Source organism: Zonotrichia albicollis, chromosome 11 (assembly GCF_047830755.1).
Source record: "Zonotrichia albicollis isolate bZonAlb1 chromosome 11, bZonAlb1.hap1, whole genome shotgun sequence".
Taxonomy (NCBI): domain Eukaryota; kingdom Metazoa; phylum Chordata; class Aves; order Passeriformes; family Passerellidae; genus Zonotrichia; species Zonotrichia albicollis.
In genome coordinates, this window is record NC_133829.1 from 1,573,620 (window position 1) to 1,592,524 (window position 18,905).

The 18,905-nt window shown below is 50.7% G+C and overlaps 1 long non-coding RNA gene across 1 annotated transcript in view; it reads right to left on the reverse strand.

The window, feature by feature from the left end:
• The window catches only part of LOC113458806 (uncharacterized), a 57,360-nt gene that overhangs the window by 12,530 nt on the left and 25,925 nt on the right, over positions 1-18,905 (reverse strand). The window contains exons 2-3 of the long non-coding RNA XR_003379424.2: positions 1,431-1,478; positions 332-592 (exon numbers count right to left, since the gene is read on the reverse strand). This is a non-coding gene — a long non-coding RNA (uncharacterized LOC113458806). The remainder of the gene's footprint in view (positions 1-331; positions 593-1,430; positions 1,479-18,905) is intronic.

Genomic DNA, 18,905 nt, shown 5'->3' on the forward strand with positions numbered 1-18,905 from the left:
TGATGTGGGAACAGGGAGTGGAGGTGGTGACAAGCCCCTGGTGATGGGCCCTGAGTGGGGAAATGGTGGCCTGGGGAAGGACAGGAGAGCTCATCCAGGGCCACCCAAATTCCACAAGGCCAGGTCCCTGTCATCCCTGACCTGGCTGTTCCCTGTCTGCCATCCCTCATCCCTCTCCCTTCCCACTCCCACCTGAGCAGAAACACAGATTTGAGGGTCTTCAGCAGGACCCACCCCTGCAGCAGGAGTGCTACACAAGAACTAATTGGAACAAAATTTAAATGCTAACAAATAAATAAAGGCAAGCTACAGTGCACTAGTAATAAGATACCTTTGGATGTTCATTATGCTGGATTTCCAGGCAGTTAAATAGTTTAATGCATTTCCCTTTGGCGTGCATATCAATCTCAGAGCCTGTCTGGAAGCTGTTTCCCATCCTCCCCACACTGCATTTCTGGAAAATGCCTCGGTGGCACCAGCAGTGACTCCCACCAGGTAGGGGCTGTGATCCACTGACAGCAGCAGCGTGGGGATAATTGATGGCAAGTGATTGCCAGCGTGTGATGATTATCTCGTCGGGTTGTCTGCAAAACTATTAATGGCAATGAAAAGAATTCCTTAATTAATCATTTCCTGTAAATAAATGCATCAGAATAAAAAAAAAAAATCACCGAGCTGTTGCTAAAGATGGGTTGCTGGCAAAGGCTGCCACATGTTAGTGATGGAGCTGATGGTGTGGAAGAGAGGCTGAAATGCACGTGGGTGCCAATTGCCCTCCCTCCAAAGTTTGGAAATGTGGGAATGGACTGTTCTTGGGAATGGATTCACTTTAGGGGCTCCAAAATGAGCAGGATGGTGGGGCCTGGGTGGCTGAGCCATGAAGCAAGAGCTTCCCTGCTTGGGGCTGAGCCCTCCCTGCCCCTCTCCTGTGGGAAGCATGTGTGATGGAGAGCAGAGGGATGTTCCTCTCTGCTCTGGTCTCCGTGGCAGCAGAGCCCATGGGAAGGGGGAGCACAGGCTGCTGTTGGCTGCTGCACCCAGGTTATTCCTGCCCTGACCACAGAACCCCTTTGGTTTCTGGCCAAGCTCCAGGTTGCTCCCAGGGCTCAGATTTCCACGCTGTGGTGGTCTCAGCCCAGATCCTGCTGGAGCACAGCCCCTGTAGCTGCTCTCTGTGCCCCTGAGGCTCAGCCTTCAACTCCCACAGCAACACCTTGTTCCCAACCCCAACCCTCCAGAGCCACAAACCCTGCCACACATCCTCTTGGAGTGCTGTGTAGCCATGCTGGTGCCACTTGGATGAGCCCCATCCCATGAGGCAGCACCACCCTGCATCCCCAGATGGCATTTGGGGGTTTGAAATGCCTGAAGGGCTCCTGGTTCCCAAAAAAAAAAGGTTGTGATAAAGCATCTCCTAGAGATGAGCTCACCTTTAGCTGCTGCCAGGTCATGGGGTGTAAATCAGGGCAGAATTCGACCTTCAGAGAAAACAATGGGAAGAGAAAAAAAGAAAACAGGTAGGTGTTAAAAATAATCATAAATAATCTCGACCAGAAAACCACACAAAACGTGTCACAAACCGAGAGCGTTTTAAGAATGCTGAAAGTTTCTAAAATTAATTTTCTTCATTTTACTTTATTAAAATTGCTTTCATTTATCTCCTGTGTTAAATATTTTATTTTTCCATATTAATGGCTGCAATTTCTACTGCAGCTTGTTTCTGTCATTAACACTGTACAAACTTAATATCATTAGTAGTTTTTTCCCTTAATTATGTGAGTGGAGAAGAAAAACATCAAAGTTTCCGTGAAATTGGAATAGTATATCTAAATTGCCTCATGTTTATTTTAACATTAACAGTAAATGAAGCTAATGGGCTTTTATATTATTAAAAGCAGCCATTTGTGTCCTGCCTGCTGTAATATATAGCAAAGCTTTAAAAGATGTTAAATAATTAGTTATTTAATAGGGATGTGCAAAATAGATCAAACAAAAGGCAAACTTCCTGCAAGCAGCAACTTCGGATCAAGCCAGGGCCCCTTTGTGATGCCTCAGAATTGGGATTTTCCTGCACACAGCTCGTGTCCCACTGTTATTCTGATTGCTTTCATCTCCTGCAGGCCCAGAGGGACAGCGGAGCCGCGTGCATGGGGGTGACGGAACGATGGCACTGATGGAGGAATGGCATTGATGGAGTAATGGCATCGATGGAGTGATGGCATCAATGGCAGTGACAGCATCAATGGGGTGATGGCATTGATGGAGTGATGGCATTGATGGAGTGATGGCATCGATGGAGTGATGGCACTGATGGAGGAATGGCATTGATGGAGTGATGGCATCGATGGGGTGATGGCATCAATGGCAGTGACAGCATCAATGGGGTGATGGCAGCGATGGAGTGATGGCATCAATGGAGTGATAGCACAGATGGAGTGATGGCATCAATGGCAGTGATGGCATCGATGGGGTGATGGCATTGATGGAGTGATGGCATCAATGGCAGTGATGGCATCAATGGCAGTGATGGCATCGATGGGGTGATGGCATTGATGGAGTGATGGCATCAATGGAGTGATGGCATTCATGGCATCATTGGAGTGATGGCATCAATGGAATGATGGCATTGATAGCAATGATGGCATCAATGGCAGTGATGGCATCAATAGAGTGGTGGCATCAATGGAATGATGGCATTGATGGCAATGATGGCATCGATGGACTGATGGCCTCAATGGGGTGATGGCATCGATGGGGTGATGGCACTGATGAAGTGATGGCCTCAATGGGGTGATGGCATCGATGGGGTGATGGCACTGATGAAGTGATGGCCTCAATGGGGTGATGGCATCGATGGGGTGATGGCATCGATGGAGTGATGGCATCCATGGCATCATTGGCACCGGGAGCAGCTCCTGCCCACACCAGGCCTCGCAGGACAGCAGTGACCTTCCCTCAATCCTGGAAAAGGCTCCTCCACTCCAGGAGGTGAAGGGGGAGATGCCAACAAAGAGTCCCACAGGTTTTCCAAGGGCAGCCTCGAACTCTGAGGGTGCTCAGTGTCTCCATGCAAGGCAGCTCTTGCCAAGCATAATCCAGGAGTTATTTACTCCAAAATTCACCTTAATAAAGGCACTTTCCCTTGCTGGGAAATCCTCCCATGGTGTGAGCAGCAAACATCAGCTGCAGGAGCATGGATGTACTGAGGAGCAGCAGCTGCTCCCTCCATCCCTGTTCCCTCAGATGAACCTCTGGATTTCAGCACAAGGACAAGCTCCAGAGCAAGCTGCCAACATGTGGCCAAATTACAACATTTTAAGCCAATATTTGGCTGTTTGGGCTGTCTGTGTAATGGGGAGGAACTGCAGGATCAGCACTGCCTTCCTGGGTTCCCATAAGGCAGCAGAAGCTCCATTCCCTCATCACCTGTGATGGCACAAGACGATAATTAAACACCTCCTGGTGTCACCTCCCGCCCCTCACACTCCCACCTCAGCACTTTAAACTCGCCATTAACAGCCTTTATCTCCCTTTCCCATTTTTTTTCTCTGCTGGGGAGATGGATGGGCTTAAATCACCTCCAGAGAGAAGGGGTGTGCAAATGAGAGCACTTCTCTCTTCCAGCCTATTAGTGCTGTTAAAAATGTGCCTGGAATTAATAATAATAACAAACTGCTGCAGCTTAAATAAAATCAATAACAAATGGCAGATTACAGAAGGCCTGGGGAAAAGGCTGGAAGAAGGGAGGGAGGACACAGGGAGGGGAGCACACCTGGGAATAACAGAGAGCTCCGGTGCTCCCTGGCTTAATTTAAGAAAGAATTGACTCCCAGGAATTATTTTTAGTTTGCTGCTCATCTCAAAGCATCTTCCCAAGGGTTTTTTGAGCACCAAACCAGCCCCAGCCCCAGCCTCCAGTGTAACTGCAGCCCTGGCAGGCGAAGCAATGCTATTTCCTGTGCCTTGGGGAGATGGAAAACTGTCAGGATAGGGATCACTCTGCCTCTCTGCAACATGGGCTGCACACGTAGGGCTGGGAGAAAATAAATAAACTGGCCCTGTACTGCAAGCCACAGGAATCTGTCACGTGAGGAGCAGTGGAGAGGGGAGAAATCACCGTGTGGTTGTCAATCCCATCAAGGAAAAGTAGTTCACACCAGCAGAGCGTGAGTTTGCACCCGGCTGAAGGGCCCAGTTGCTCTTTCATCACTCACAGGCACATGGCTGGGCTGGAGAGAGGGGCCCAGGAGGCAAACACAGCTTGGACAAAGCAGTCCAGCAGAGGAGGGAGCTGGGGAATGGCTGCAGAGAGAGGAGGGGCTGTGCCAAGTGGTCTTGCTGTAGGGAAAGGAGGAGGTGGAGTGGGAAAAGAGAGGAATTGCTTAGGGAGAGATGAGGTTTCTCTAAAATTTCCAGATTTGGGATGACACCACACTTGGAGCTCACAAGCCAAGGAGTTCTCTGAGGCTTTTGCCCTGCCTGGAGCGCAGCAGGGATGCCATGGCCTCCCTCCCTGTGAGCCTGGACACACTGCTGAGGGCCAAACTGCAGCCCCAGGGACCTCCAGCAGCCAAGGAGGCCCCAGGAGCAAAAGGACAACCCATCACCAATGGTCTGAAGCAACTCTGAGCATCCTGCTCTAGGGCAAGGTGTCCCTGCTCTTGGCAGGGCTTGGAATGAGGAGCTTTAAGGTCCCTTCCCACCCAAACCATTCCATGATTATCACCTGCTCCTGTTCCCAGCTGCAGTTTTGGGGAGGCTCTGCACCTCCAGCAGCATCCCTGCCCTGCACCCTCTCCATCCCACCCTGGGAACCTCTGTTCCCTCTCCATCCCACATGGGAACCTCTGTTCCCTCTCCATCCCACATGGGAACCTCTGTTCCCTCACCCAAGGCAGCAGTGCCCAAGAGGCCACTGCAGGAAGGCAGAATTGTCTCCCTCTGTCCCACACCTCCTCATGAGCGTGGCCCAGTGGCCAAGGGAGAATAATTACAGGGAAGTGGCAGCTTTCCTTCTGCTTAACTTGCTTTGGAAGGAACAGTTGGGGGTACTACAGAAACTAATGTAAGGTAATGTAATCATTTACAGAAGATTTGTGGTAAATGAATGTTTGGCCTGGGTCCAGGCGCGCAGCCAGGGCTCATTAGGCCCGAGGAGATGGCAGGGAAAGCTTTCCACGGCCGCTGTTTGTCTTTCATTTCATCTCTGTCTGACCCTCCTGACCCCGCCCGAGCCGCCCAGGGCTGGGCTTTTCCAGGGCTGGGTTTCAAAGGGGATTTCAGAGGGCAGCTCTGCAAAGGCTCCTTGTGCCCAGCCCTTGGCACAGAACGAGCCGCAGCTTTCCCAAACTCCACGCTTTAGGGAAGAACTGATTTTTTTTTATGATTATTATTTTTTTTTTCCACATGAAAACAGCAGCGAGGGCCCTGGGATAGGGTAACTTAGCAACTCCACCGCAGGGATTAGGAAAATTGACTCCAGACCAAACTAAAACAGCAGAGTTTCCTGTTTTGAGCCACTCTGGACTATATTAAAATTATTTATGAAAAGAGTAAGAAGGAGGGGAAGGATGGGGAGCTGGGGCTGCTGCTGGGGGAGATGAGCCTGGGGCAGGTTTTTCATCCCCTCACAGCAGAGACTGGGGCTCAGCATCAGGAGCAGGGCTCCCCTGGCCATGCAAAGGTTGGGCCAGCAAATCTGTCCTTCCAAACCAGTTAGAAAAACACTGGGGAGCATCCCAGCACTGCTGTACGGGGCAGATCCACCCCCGTGGTGAAGGAGGGGAGATTGGATGGGTCTGAGTTTCTGGGATAAAGTGGATGAAGCCCCTGAGCAAACACTGTCCTTTATGTGGCAGTATTGAACCAGGGGCTGCAGGAATGGGGCCACAGAGATTTTGAGGGAGTTTTTGCACTTCCTTTGGCTGTTTCCATCCCAGATTCCTGAAAATGTGCAGGGAGAGCTGAGGCTTGAGCCCTGCCAGCTGCAGTTGTGTCTGGGAACCCCAGCAGATCCCAGAATCCCAGAAAGGTTTAGTTGGAAAGGATATTAAAGACACCTTCCACTATCCCAGGTTGCTCCAAGCCCCAGTGTCCAGCCTGGCCTTGGGCACTTGCAGGGATGGGGCACATGGGGATGCCCACCAATAGAGTCCTTTTGCTCCCAGATTTTTCCTGCTGGGAATTGTTCTTCCACTCCTCCCACAGTGCCCCTGTGGTCAGGATGTGGCAGCTCTGGCTTTTTGGCACTGCCTTTTTTTTTTATTGTTAGAGATTTCAAAGAGCAGCTTTTGTTTAAGACTTTTTTTTTTTTTTTGGAAATGAAATTGAGCAAGAAGCAGTTCTGGTTTCAAACTTCCCAAGGGAAGAAAACCCCGAAAATCTTCCTTAAAATGATCAGATGGTTTGAACCAGGAATGTCCACATCCCAACCCTTCCTGTGAGCTACAGGAGCCTCTTCAGGGTAACTTAAAGATGGTGACTGTGCTGAAAAGCCCCACAGAGGAGAAATTAGCTGGAAAATGTCACAGCACATTGGTTAAAGTGGGCTGAGGGCCTTCCCTGCATGGTCAGAGCCCACAGATCCCTGCTGGAGTGTCCCAGGCCAGGCGGGACATCGGGGCCTGGAGCCCCCTGGGACAGTGGGAGCTGTCCCTGCCACGCCAGGGCTGGGATGGGATGGGCTTTAAGGTCCCTCCCAACCCAAACCATTCCAGGATTCCATGATTTATCATCCTAAAGGAGCCCTGCCTCAGACGTGCAAGAAGCAAATTCAAAAGGCAGAGAAAAAGTCCCTTGTCAGAGCCCAGCTCTCCTGCCATTTATCTTCTAGTCCTTAAGACATATTAAAATAGATTTAAAAGGACTTCTAAGGTTTTTTTCTCTTTAAGGAACACATTAGTGGCTTTTGTTTTAATTAAAATAGGTATTGAAATCCTCCACAAAGCTTCAGTGGAATTGTTACAGACTGCAGTTTCCTTACGTGCAGTGCAGCCAAAATATACTGTAGTTGTTATCTTGCAACAAGGCAGAAGCCTTATTAATTTAGTTCAATCAAATCAAAGCTGCTTTAATTTACAAAGCAATAAAATCTGCAAGCATCACTTTAGATCAAAGAACTAAAAACAGCCTAAACACAAGTGGAATGTTTATTTTGTACAATGGTCCATAACTGCATTTATGTGATTTAAAAGCTTTTTGAAGCATGTGATAATATTACATGCATATAGAATTGTGTCCTTGTTGTGGATCATTACTCCCCACAGAGACCAAAAAGCATTTGCTGTTCAACTCCTACCTAAAATATTTCCTTTTACATTATTTTTTCCTCCTTGCCTTAAATGGGATCTCTATGGTAATTTTTTTTTTTGCAGGGTTGTGATGCAAAATCATTTAGTGAAAGGGATGGGGATGCTGGATGGCATAAAGAAAACTCAGCCAGTTTTTCAACTTTCAGTGATGGGGATGTTTAAGATTTCCAGAGGTTTCACTCAACCTTTAGCAACCCAACCTCACCAACACCAAACAAAAAGCAAATTACACTGTGGTGGGGCCCAATTCCATCCTGCTGTGGATCTCAGCCGTGTGTGGATGAGGTTCAGGAGCAATGGGGAGAGCAGGGTGGTCCCATCGTGCTGGGTGAACTGGGATGTGCCCGAGGTGCTCCCGGTGTCCCAGGGGGACAGCCCAGGGTGGCACCAGAAGGAGCCCCGCGATTTTGGGTTTCAGCCGGGTGTCTGTAAATAATCCGGTGCCCCCTCTGCTGTACTCGGCAAGGAATGAAAAGGATTTACCCGGTAACAAAGGAATTCAATGGCTTGGGAAATGACTGTCCTTCGAGCATCCAGCTTTTGAGAAATGCCCGCCAAGTGCTGAAAAGGCGGGTGCTGGTTCTCACCTAACCCCGAAATCCCCAAAGATCTGTGGGCAGGAGGGATCTCTGGAGCACTGAGCGAGCCGCCCCAGCAGCCCGGCAGCGTTTGCCAGCATTGTTTGTAACACCAGTGCAGCAATTTCTCCCCGTTGCATATTTTTGTAGAGTTGGGACTATTTCTGCCAGAGTTTCTTGGATGATGCTTCAAACCAACAGCCCCGATGGTTAAGAACCCAAACCCAGAACTAAACGTTTTCTCCTCCTCCTTTCCCTTGATGCTTTCCCCAGACCAAGAGATGGTGGCAAAAACAGGGACTGCCACGAAAAAGAGTTGAAATCCAGACCTGAGTGTTTATATATTAAAAAAAGAGCACTGAGAAAATCAATTGCAGTCGAACGATGGAAAACTCGTGGAACTGCCACGGCTTTCTAAGAAAAAACGCAACTCAGCCAGAGTCCTGTGTGCCATGGCTGGCTTTGTGAGCTGTAACTCAGCCTGCCAGAGCTGGAAGAAAGGAGAATGTACAACTGAAAAGTGCTTTTTAGCATTTTTTAGCAAAGTTCGGTGTTTTTGAGAACTGTTCCCGACTACCCCGACCAGACCCAGAGCTCCAGACGTGCTGGTCCCTGGCTTTTGTGCCGCCCTCCCTCGCTGCCATCCCCACGGCAGAAAAAGCCAATTAAGCCAACTGGATTTTTTAAAATTTAAGAGTCACTGTAAATAATCTGGAGCATGAGTTACGCGACGAGGGCGGCAGTAATTGCCGGCTTCTTCACTTTTTATTAGTGGCAGCACCCCGGGAGCTGCTTTATTGGCCCATTCGGCTGGGAACGAGCCCTGCAGGGCCGCCCTGCCCTCCCTAAATCTGCCCGCAGGACCAGCCAGGGTGCGTTCACCTGGCTGTCATCGCTCCTGTCCCCACCCCAGCGGGGATTTGAGCACTTCGGGCCCCGAGCTCGGCATTTTCCCTGAGCCCTGCAGATCTCTGGGCATTTCCATCGCATTTCTCCGATACACTGACCCCGAGCGCTGCTCCTGCCGCGGATGCAGCCTGGCTGCGATCATCCCCAGCAGGATTGCACCCAGCAGTGCCAGCTCCCTCCCATTCACGAGAGCAGAGTCCATTCAAACCCAAACCAACCCCAAACTCTTCATTCATGCCTCCCGCTCCGTCTGAGGGGTCGGTGAGCCGTCAGCAGCGCCCAGGTGTGAAAGCAGAGGAGCATCCCCTGGCACACCTGCCCTGCCCGCTCCCCTCCAGGTGTGAAAGCAGAGGAGCATCCCTGGCACACCTGCCCTGCCCGTTCCCCTCCAGGTGTGAAAGCAGAGGAGCATCCCCTGGCACACCTGCCCTGCCCGCTCCTATCCAGGTGTGAAAGCAGAGGAGCATCCCTGGCACACCTGCCCTGCCCGCTTTTCTCCAGGTGTGAAAGCAGAGCAGCATCCCCTGGCGCACCTGCCCTGCCCGCTCCTATCCTGGTGTGAAAGCAGAGGAGCATCCCTGGCACACCTGCCCTGCCCGCTTTTCTCCAGGTGTGAAAGCAGAGCAGCATCCCTGGCACACCTGCCCTGCCCGCTCCCATCCTGGTGTGAAAGCAGAGGAGCATCCCTGGCACACCTGCCCTGCCCGCTTTTCTCCAGGTATGAAAGCAGAGGAGCATCCCTGGCACACCTGCCCTGCCCGCTCCTATCCAGGTGTGAAAGCAGAGCAGCATCCCTGGCGCACCTGCCCTGCCCGCTCCTATCCTGGTGTGAAAGCAGAGCAGCATCCCCTGGCACACCTGCCCTGCCCGCTCCTATCCTGGTGTGAAAGCAGAGCAGCATCCCCTGGCACACCTGCCCTGCCCGCTTTTCTCCTGGTGTGAAAGCAGAGCAGCGTCCCTGGCACACCTGCCCTGCCCGCTCCTATCCTGGTGGGAAAGCAGAGGAGCATCCCTGGCACACCTGCCCTGCCCGCTCCCCTCCAGGTGTGAAAGCAGAGGAGCATCCCTGGCACACCTGCCCTGCCCACTCCCCTCCGCCCCCGTTTGCGCCAGGACAAAACTCCTCCCGCCACGGCGGCCGGATGTAAATGCCAGCAAACCACACTCTCCGTGCGAGTACCCGGTTGTTTACAACACTCAACCCCGTCCTGGTCCGCTACCTATTAATGAAAGCAGGAGCATCTCCTCCCTCCCCCCGGCCGCCCTTGACTCCGCTCCTCTCCTGGAAGATGGCTTTATAAAGGAGAGGAAACTTGCATGGCAGCAGATGGCAGATAAGTAGGAATGGTAAATAGTTTTAATTACTGCATAATGTAAGTGAGACAATAAAGGGGAGAGAGTGGGAACAAGCTGCTGCCATGGCAGCCCTGGAACTGTTGCGGGACCCAATTTGTCTGGGAGGCAGCATGTGCTGCTCGGAGTCTTAGGAGGGCTTTAAAAGAGAGCGCCGAAAAATATTAATTGCACGGCTCATCTGCCCATCCATCTTCACAACCGAGTCACACGCTTCCTTAATTTCAGGGGAATCGTTTTCAAATGGGAATCATGCAAATGAGTATTTTAGCTATTCATTTGTTTTACTGCAAGCGCTTTGTGAGCAAATGGCCTACAGCTTGCAATGAATTAAAAGACACGGGCACTGGAGACCGATTTTTAATACAAAGTCTTGACACAGAGACGACCCCGACCGGCAACACAGAAAATGTTGGCATAGCAACTTTGGGCATTTTCATGCAAATTGGCTCCTGTATAGATGATACCAATGCAATGTTTTCCTTCAACTAATCATCATAAAATTAGTTTCACTATATTTAAATGCTCCTACTTAATGCATTATATCCATATGCATGAAATTGCCTCAGCTAATGCAGTACATAAAATGCCAAAGATACAATGAATAGCCAAATTGCAAACAGTTATGTTATCTCCCATAAAAACTCCTTTTTTCCTTATTGAATGTGTGGGCCCCAGAGGCATCTATCACAAATTGCTATTAATGCACACACACAGAAACACACACACACAGGAGCATGCACCCACACACTAAACACCTACATTTAAGTAACACTGAGGCTGTTAAGCAACCTAAGACAAGCCCAAAATCTAAATTCAGGCTTTGTGCTCTCTGCATCCTGTGTGGTTCTGTGTTTGGGAACCTGCTGCTTATCAGAACCTGAAGTTCTATTATTATAAACACAGTTTCCTGAACTTCAAGAAATCACATTTGGCATGAAACTACCCCTGTGTTCCATCCCACTGCTTCTTGCAATGTTCAGGTGGCTGAGAGGAAAGGGAGGAATTGCTGCTGAATTTCCTTCCCTTTGACTATTTCATCCCAAATTCTGCTGCTAAACTGCACTTAGGGGCTTTTTAAAAAACAAATTTATTTTTTATACCTAGACAGCAGTGATCGAAGGACAGATTTGTCCTGCACGTGTTTTTTGTTTAACATTTGCTCTTCAATTTGGGACAGAACCTGCCAACAGAGGAATTCCCAGAGACTTCCCAAGGGGCTCCTGGCTGTCTGCAAACAAGAGATGTTCCTCTCTGTGGAGGGCTCTGCGCTCCAGACAAGGTTTGCAGTGTCAGCCAGGACAGACTGCCAGCATATTTTGTCTGTCTAAAGCACTGGGGACAATAAATCACGAGGAAAACTTTACATCCTGCTAAATGCTGCCGGGGGAGTTGTGCCTTTGGAAGCACTCAGCCATCCATCTCCTCCTGCAGCAGAAAATCCTAAGGGAAACGAGTGGGGAAATCTCTGTCCCACCTAGGAGAGGTTTGGGGTGGATCTCTGACTTCTGTGTCACCATGGAAGGGACAAAGGGGACCATGGCACTGGTGTGAGGGGCTGACATCTCCCTGAGTACAAAAAAAATCCCCAAAGGTGCAAAAGAGGAGCAGAACCAGAGTCCCACAGCTGAGAAGAACCCAAAGAACCAAATCCAGTATCTACACTCAATATTGTGCATCCTCCTCATCACAGAACATCTGACTGATGGCATATTTTAGTTTCTCTGTGTGTTATTCTATAGAATCAGGGCCCAGTGCGTTTCAGGAAATATAAATCTTCATGGAGTCAGACTGAATGCTGTAAATATGGGTGGTCCCAAGCCAGCAGCAAAGAGCTGTTCAGAGGCTTTTAGGAAATGTCCGATTGTTGAACAACTCATCTGATTATGAAATCATAAAATCACGGAATGCTGGGGTTGGAAAGGGCCCTGAAGTTCATCCAGCCCCAGCCCTGCCGTGGCAGGGACACCTTCCCTTATCCCAGCTGCTCCAAGCCCCATCCAGCCCGGCCTTGGGCACTGCCAGGGATGCAGGGGCAGCCACAGCTGCTCTGGGAATTCCAGCCCAGCTTTCCCCACCCTCACAGGGAGGAATTCCTTCCCAATCTCCCATCCATCCCTGCCCTGTGGCAGTGGGAGCCATTCCCTGGGTCCTGTCCCTCCATCCCTTGTCCCAGTCCCTCTCCAGCTCTCCTGAGGCCACTGTAAACTCTGGAATTCCCTCTGAGAGCATCTCCTCAGTGGTTTGGTGCCACTGCAGGGAGATAAACCACCTTCACCTCATCACTCAAGGACTAATTGCAAGATGATTTAATTAAAGCATACCTCTCCTTCCCCCAAGTTAGCTGTATTTCATATTGCTCTAGTAGGAGTAATTTGCAGAAATTAAGCATTGCATGTCGCTGGAATGGTACAGGTGCAGTGGATGAATAAAAAGCCCTTCCTGCAGCAGCAGGCAGTGCCACCAGAGCTCAGTGAAATGTCTGTAATGACTCATTAATTCAGCAAATGCTGCACTTTGCAGCAAACATTCAAATTAGCCACAAAGAGGCTGTTTTTAAAACTTGTAGGTTATTCATAATTGCTCAATGAGCACTTCATGCAAATGTATTTTAGCCCATTGGGCAAAGTGTTGCCTTTGAATATTTCCTGCAGAACGCACAATTAGCCCCAAGAATTTATGACATCATGGGAGTTTGAAGGCCAAGAGCAGGATGAGGAGAGGAAGAACATGGACAAAGGAACACTGAGAGCTCTTTAGGGGAGCAGGAAGAGGCACAGACTCAGGATAAACCAAGTTTTGGCCCTGCAGGTGGGAAGGAATGACTTTGTGGCTGGTGTCACACACAAGCGGCCTGGGGATGCCACTGCACCTGACCAGTGACAGCTGATTTACACACCCACAGACCTGAGCACAGCTACATTTGCCACATATTAAACACTCCAACAGCTCCAGCACCCATGAGGAAGAGGGAGAGGGGAAATGATTCCTGGTGGGAGCCACAGCACATCCCACTTGCACATCCCCTGCTGACTGGCAGCCATGGCACGGGGGAAATAATCCCAACATTTACAGCTCTGCTTTCTGCCAGGGACAACAATTTTTCAAGCTGTTAATTCTCTCCATCTCACGACTCACAAGTGCCTCCCAGATATTGGCAATCATAATTTTTATTGCCTGTTATTGTGAGAGCGAGGTTGTGTTTGTCTCCGTGTCACCCCGGAGAGCCATGTGGCACTGAGGACACGCGGGGGGCACAGCAGGGTGGGCAGGGGCTGCCGCTGCTCTCAGGGCTGGTGGCACTGCCAGTGTCACCTGGCAGCCCTCCCCGCTGTGCAGGTGGGGTTTGGCTCAGCAGCAAGGGTCACACTGACCCAGGCACAATCTAACTGGTTATATTGGGATTCAAATTCCAATAGGCAGCCATGGGTGGGAGCTCTCATTGCATGGAGCAGGGAAGGGCTGCTGGGACTTTGGAGGATTCCCCAGTCCCCGTTTGCCCCTCACGGCTCATGAGGGGCACAGGAGGAGCTCTGCCCTTCTCTGACACCTCCTCCTTGCTCTCTGTCTGACACAACATTAATTCCTTTCTCTTCTGCACACATGTGAGAAAGGATCTGTAAAGGCCACACAAATTAGAGCTGAATTTTGCTGAAAGACAAAAGAGAGCATTTCTTTGACTTGATATAAACCACGTTTTGTCTGCAGGCTGCACCAAGCCAGAGAGCTTGGCAGGCACCTTTGCAAAGCAAATGAAATCCCGACACGGGCTCAGGACAGGCTGGAACCCCACAAACCCAGGAGCAGGGTGCCCAGTGCCCCAGCCAGCCCAGGCAGATTCCCTGTTCCAGGCAGGCATTTCTGAATGTGTGAATATTTCTGCATTCCCAAGCACTTGATGTGTGAGCACTTCACAGCTTCCCTTCCGTACAGCTGGCAATGTGTCATTTTCCAGACCCTCCAGACTGTGGGCTGGGACAGCAACTCTGCAATCCACACAATGAATCCACTTGAAGTAGGGAAGGAATGACATTTTGGGGAGATTTGACACAAAGAGGGTCATTTTCAGTAAGATCTCCTGGGTTTCCCTGGCTGGGGAAAGCATCCCTGCCCTGCAATGTGCTGGTCAGGCTCTGCCCATGGGATCAGGGCAGTGGGATGGGGAAGCAGCCTGGAATGGGAGGTGCTGCAGGTGAGGATTGAGACCCTGAGCCCTTCCCACCCCATCCCCACCAAGGGCTGACCAAGAGGCCCTGGGAGGTTTCCTCCTGCACAGCCTCTTTCTCCATAGGCAAATCCAAGTGAACCTGAGCCAAGGCTCTCCCTCCCACCCTCAGTTCTCCAGCCAGGTGACAGGAACGGGGCAGCTCCCAGCAAGGCCTCTCTGTCACTCACTTAAAGCATAATTTGATATCTAGTACCTCATTAATCTATTTTTTTTATCCCCCCTCTCTGCCCCCCCCCCAGATAGGGAGCGCTTCTGCTTCTCCTCAGCTAAATAACTCAGGTCATAAAAGGTAATACCATGGGTAGCAGAATGTAAACAAACACATTCTACCTCAATAAACATGCTAATTTCCAGCTCTAATATTCACAAGTAAAATATCCATCACACAGCCCCTATTTGGCAAAGGCAGCAGCCCTCATCAGTCAATGAAGTAGGCTCCTGCCAGTTCACTGCGGGAGGCAAATAGTACAACTTAACTCACTTGATGATGCCCTTGGGGGGAAAACATGAGCCTCATAAATGAGTCTGGAAATGTGATAAAAGGATAATCTTGCATAAATGAGCCTAGATCATCATTACCTGCACAAACATGAGGTTGTTTGAACCATGTGGCCACATTTGGTGGAAATGAGGGCAGGGAGGAAGCCCTGTCCTGGTCTGGGAGGTGCTGGGGATGGAGGAGTGGGGTGTTCCCCTGGATCCAGGGATGGAGGAGTTGGGGTGTTCTCCTGGATCCAGGGATGGAGGAGTTGGGGTGTTCTCCTGGATCCAGGAATGGGAGTGCTGGGGATGGAGGAGTGGGAGTGTTCCACTGGATCCAGGGCTGCTGGGAAGTGCTGGAGATGGAGGAATGGGGTGTTCTCCTGGATCCAGGGATGGAGGAATGGGGTGTTCTCCTGGATCCAGGGATGGAGGAGTGGGGTGCTCCCCTGGATCCAGGGATGGAGGATGGGGATGTTCTCCTGGATCCAGGGATGGAGAAATGGGGTGTTCCCTGGATTCCAGGGATGGAGGATGGGGATGTTCCCCTGGATCCAGGGATGGAGGATGGGGATGTTCTCCTGGATCCAGGGATGGAGGATGGGGATGTTCTCCTGGATCCCGGGATGGAGGATGGGGATGTTCCCCTGGATCCAGGGATGGAGGATGGGGATGTTCTCCTGGATCCAGGGATGGAGGAATGGGGTGTTCTCCTGGATCCCGGGATGGAGGATGGGGATGTTCCCCTGGATCCCGGGATGGGGATGTTCCCCTGGATCCAGGGATGGAGGATGGGGATGTTCCCCTGGATCCAGGGATGGAGGAGTGAGGTGTTCCCCTGGATCCAGGGCTGCTGGGAAGTGCTGGAGATGGAGGAATGGGGTGTTCCCCTGGATCCAGGGCACAGCTCCATCCCCCCGAGCCTGGCAGCTGCTGCTGAGGGGCAGGGCTTGGATCTGGGGCTGAGACCCTCTGGGTGTGTTCCTTGAGGAACCTTGAGGTTCCTGTGGGGTCAGACCAGGCTCCTCCTGGCTCTTGCATTTGCAGCCACGATCCCCCCTTTAATTACACGATGCACTAAAGGCTACAACACTCGAGAAAGTCAGAGCTCCTTAGAAATGAGATGCACGATTATAAATTAGCCCCTATTTCCTGAAGAGTCACACCTTTCTATTTAAGAAACCCACATTTGCAACTGGGAAAAGCCAGGACACCTCGTGTGGAGCTGCTTTCACTCCAAACTGAGGGATCTGAGACAACCTGGAGAAGCTGAGAAACTTCAATGAGCACCACTATGGGAAAATATTGGGAAATTCTCTGGGCTAGCACAACCCCCAAGGAAGAAGATGGAGCAGCTGCTTAGGGGTTAAATCTATTTTTGTTAAGTGGCTATTTGGACTTGGGGAAAGAAAAAAAAACCAAAAAAAAAAAAAAAAAGAAAAAAAGAAAGAAATCAATAAAATAGAGGAGCAGAAGTCAGTTGCAAGTCTTGGCTGAGAATTGAGGTGGCCGTGCCAAAAAATGACACATTTAAGCCGGTGTGTAATTTTGATCTCTGTGTTTAAAATACTTTTTGTAAACGGAGGGTTTGAACGGGGCAGAGGGAGGGAGGAACACTGCAAACTCACATTTCTAATCACGACAAGCCCGGGCTGCAAAATGTCCTGGCTGAAATGGGGGTGAAATAAGAGGGGTGGAAAAGGTGACTCAGTGGTGCTGAGGGATGGGTGGAATGCTGACAGAGGGGTCCTGGGGAGCCGTGAGCAGCAGGGACAGCCCCAGGGGCTGGGGAGACCTGCACAGGAGCTGAGGGTGCTGCTGGAGGCGCTTCAGGGACCCTGGGTGGCTCCTTCTATCCCAAGTGCTCCATGCATGGAGTTCATGGCCATGGGATGAGGATCCCAGAGAGCATCACAACACAGAGCCAGGCAGAGAGAAACCACAGATCCCTCCTTGCTGGTGAGGATGATGATGATGAGCTGCGGGGAGCCACCAACACAATGCTCTTTTGGGTCATTCCCAGGAAAAAGTGAGATTTTCCCCTGCATTCCCTGAGGCTGCCATGCCAGCAGCACCAGCAGGGATGGGGTTGTTGGTCCCATCACATCCAGCCACGGGCAGGGTGGGTGACACCAGACCCTCCCAGGACACTGCTCACACAGTTACAGAGGCCTGGAGCAACCTCAGGGCAACTACTGAGAGTTTTTTAATAAGAAGAAATTGCAATATGGAATCCTGCTGAAATGGGGTTAAAAACGCTTCCTTCCATAAATCCCCAGCAGCTTTTGCCAGGCTTTGAATTCCTCACATCAAGAGCCAAACCAAGCCAAAGGGAGCTGCCCCTTCTTCCTCCTGGCCATTCCCAGGGCTAATTCCTGCTTTTAATTCCCATGTGGACAGGGTGTAAATGCTATTTCTCAGTGAATCCGTCCCTCTTGTGGCTTCCTGTTTGAGTTTTGAGTTTTTCTCCCATTTATGATGCCCTGTGACTGCTGCCACTTCCCCCAGGTGGGTTCCAGCAGGAATTTTGGAGGCCCTGCCACTGGTGCAGGTCTGTGCTGGCCATCACCACAGGATGGAGATTGCTCAACACGGAACATCCCAAAAAGGCTGCTTGGATGGGGATCCCAATCGGAAATTCGCCGCTTGGGCCCATCTCTAATTTTATTATTTCCGTTGAAATAAATTATGGGCTTAATTGGAATTTCTGATTTGATCTGCCTGCTCCCCATGCCGCATAAATATCCCTCAGCATTTATTTTTCCCCTTGCCCATAGCTCATTATATTTTCCTGCCTTGGGATTCAGGTTTTTTTATGGCAATTTTCTCCCATCTGTTGGGGAAGGCCCGTGAGGAAATGAAGTTATTTGGGGGCTCCGCTTCCTTCCCTGCTCTCCCAGGGCTCCCCAGGAATGTGCTGGGACAGGGGGGTCCCCGGGGAGCCTCCTCTGCACAGGCACCATTAATTACCATGGAAATGACTCGGTGCCAAGCCCAGCCCTGCTCCGGGAGCCTCTCTGCAGCTGCACCCCCGAGTTTGCTCCGTGCTCGAAGGCACGTGCAGAAATTGTTATTTTGGGTACCAAAACACCGATTTGCTCGCCCACTGCTGCTTTGTTGGAGGAGCCTCGATCTATCTGGCAGACCCTGCTCTGTTTAACTGCCCACTTCTGTGCTAAAACCCCATTTAATGCCTTTATAAAGCTTCCCTTGTGCCTCAGGATGCTGACAATGCACAGCAGAAGGTGGCAGGGGTAAGGAGGATGATGAAAATACCCCAAATACCACCTTTAGAATTATAAGATGTCATAGATTCATAGAACTTAGTGAAGAAACCCACAAGGATCATCTAATCCAGCTGCTGGCCGTGCACAGGCCACCCCAGGGATCCCATCCTGTTCCTGAGAGCATTTTCCAGCTCACCCCAGGGCTGGACCTGCCCTGCTGCTCCAGGCCCCACCACCCAATGCATTTCCCCAGCAGGTTGTAATGCTGGGCACTGTTAAAATCTCCATTTATCCACCCAAACCTCACATCTTTCTCACTGCAGCTTTTCCAGGCCTCACATCCCTGAATCACTGCCGTGGCCTCACTGGGTCCTCAGACCCCACAGCCCTTGCAGGGATTTGGGGGATGTCCCCATGGAGGCTTCAGAGCCACCTGAACCTCCTGAGCTTCTCTCCTGCTGGTGTTTGAGGCACCAGTGCCCTGCTCCACTCCCTTGTGCTCCCTTTCACCCAGGACACTCCTCAGCAGGGAATTATTTGCAATCAATGCACTTTTTCTAGGCTGCCTAATGCACAAGCCCTTGTTTTGGCTGGAACCTCAGTTTTGTGCCCCAGTCCCACTGATTTCCCCCCACAGCCAGAGGCAGAGTTTGGCTGAGCACGGGCTGTGACAGCTCGGCCTGGCCAGCAGCTTTGCCTTGTACAAATCACACATTTCACCCCTTCTCTGGGTTTGACTGAGGCAAAATTCCAGCTATCGGGGCTGAGGAGTGCACCAAGGGGTCGGGAGGATTTTAAATTTTTTTTATTTTTTTTAAAT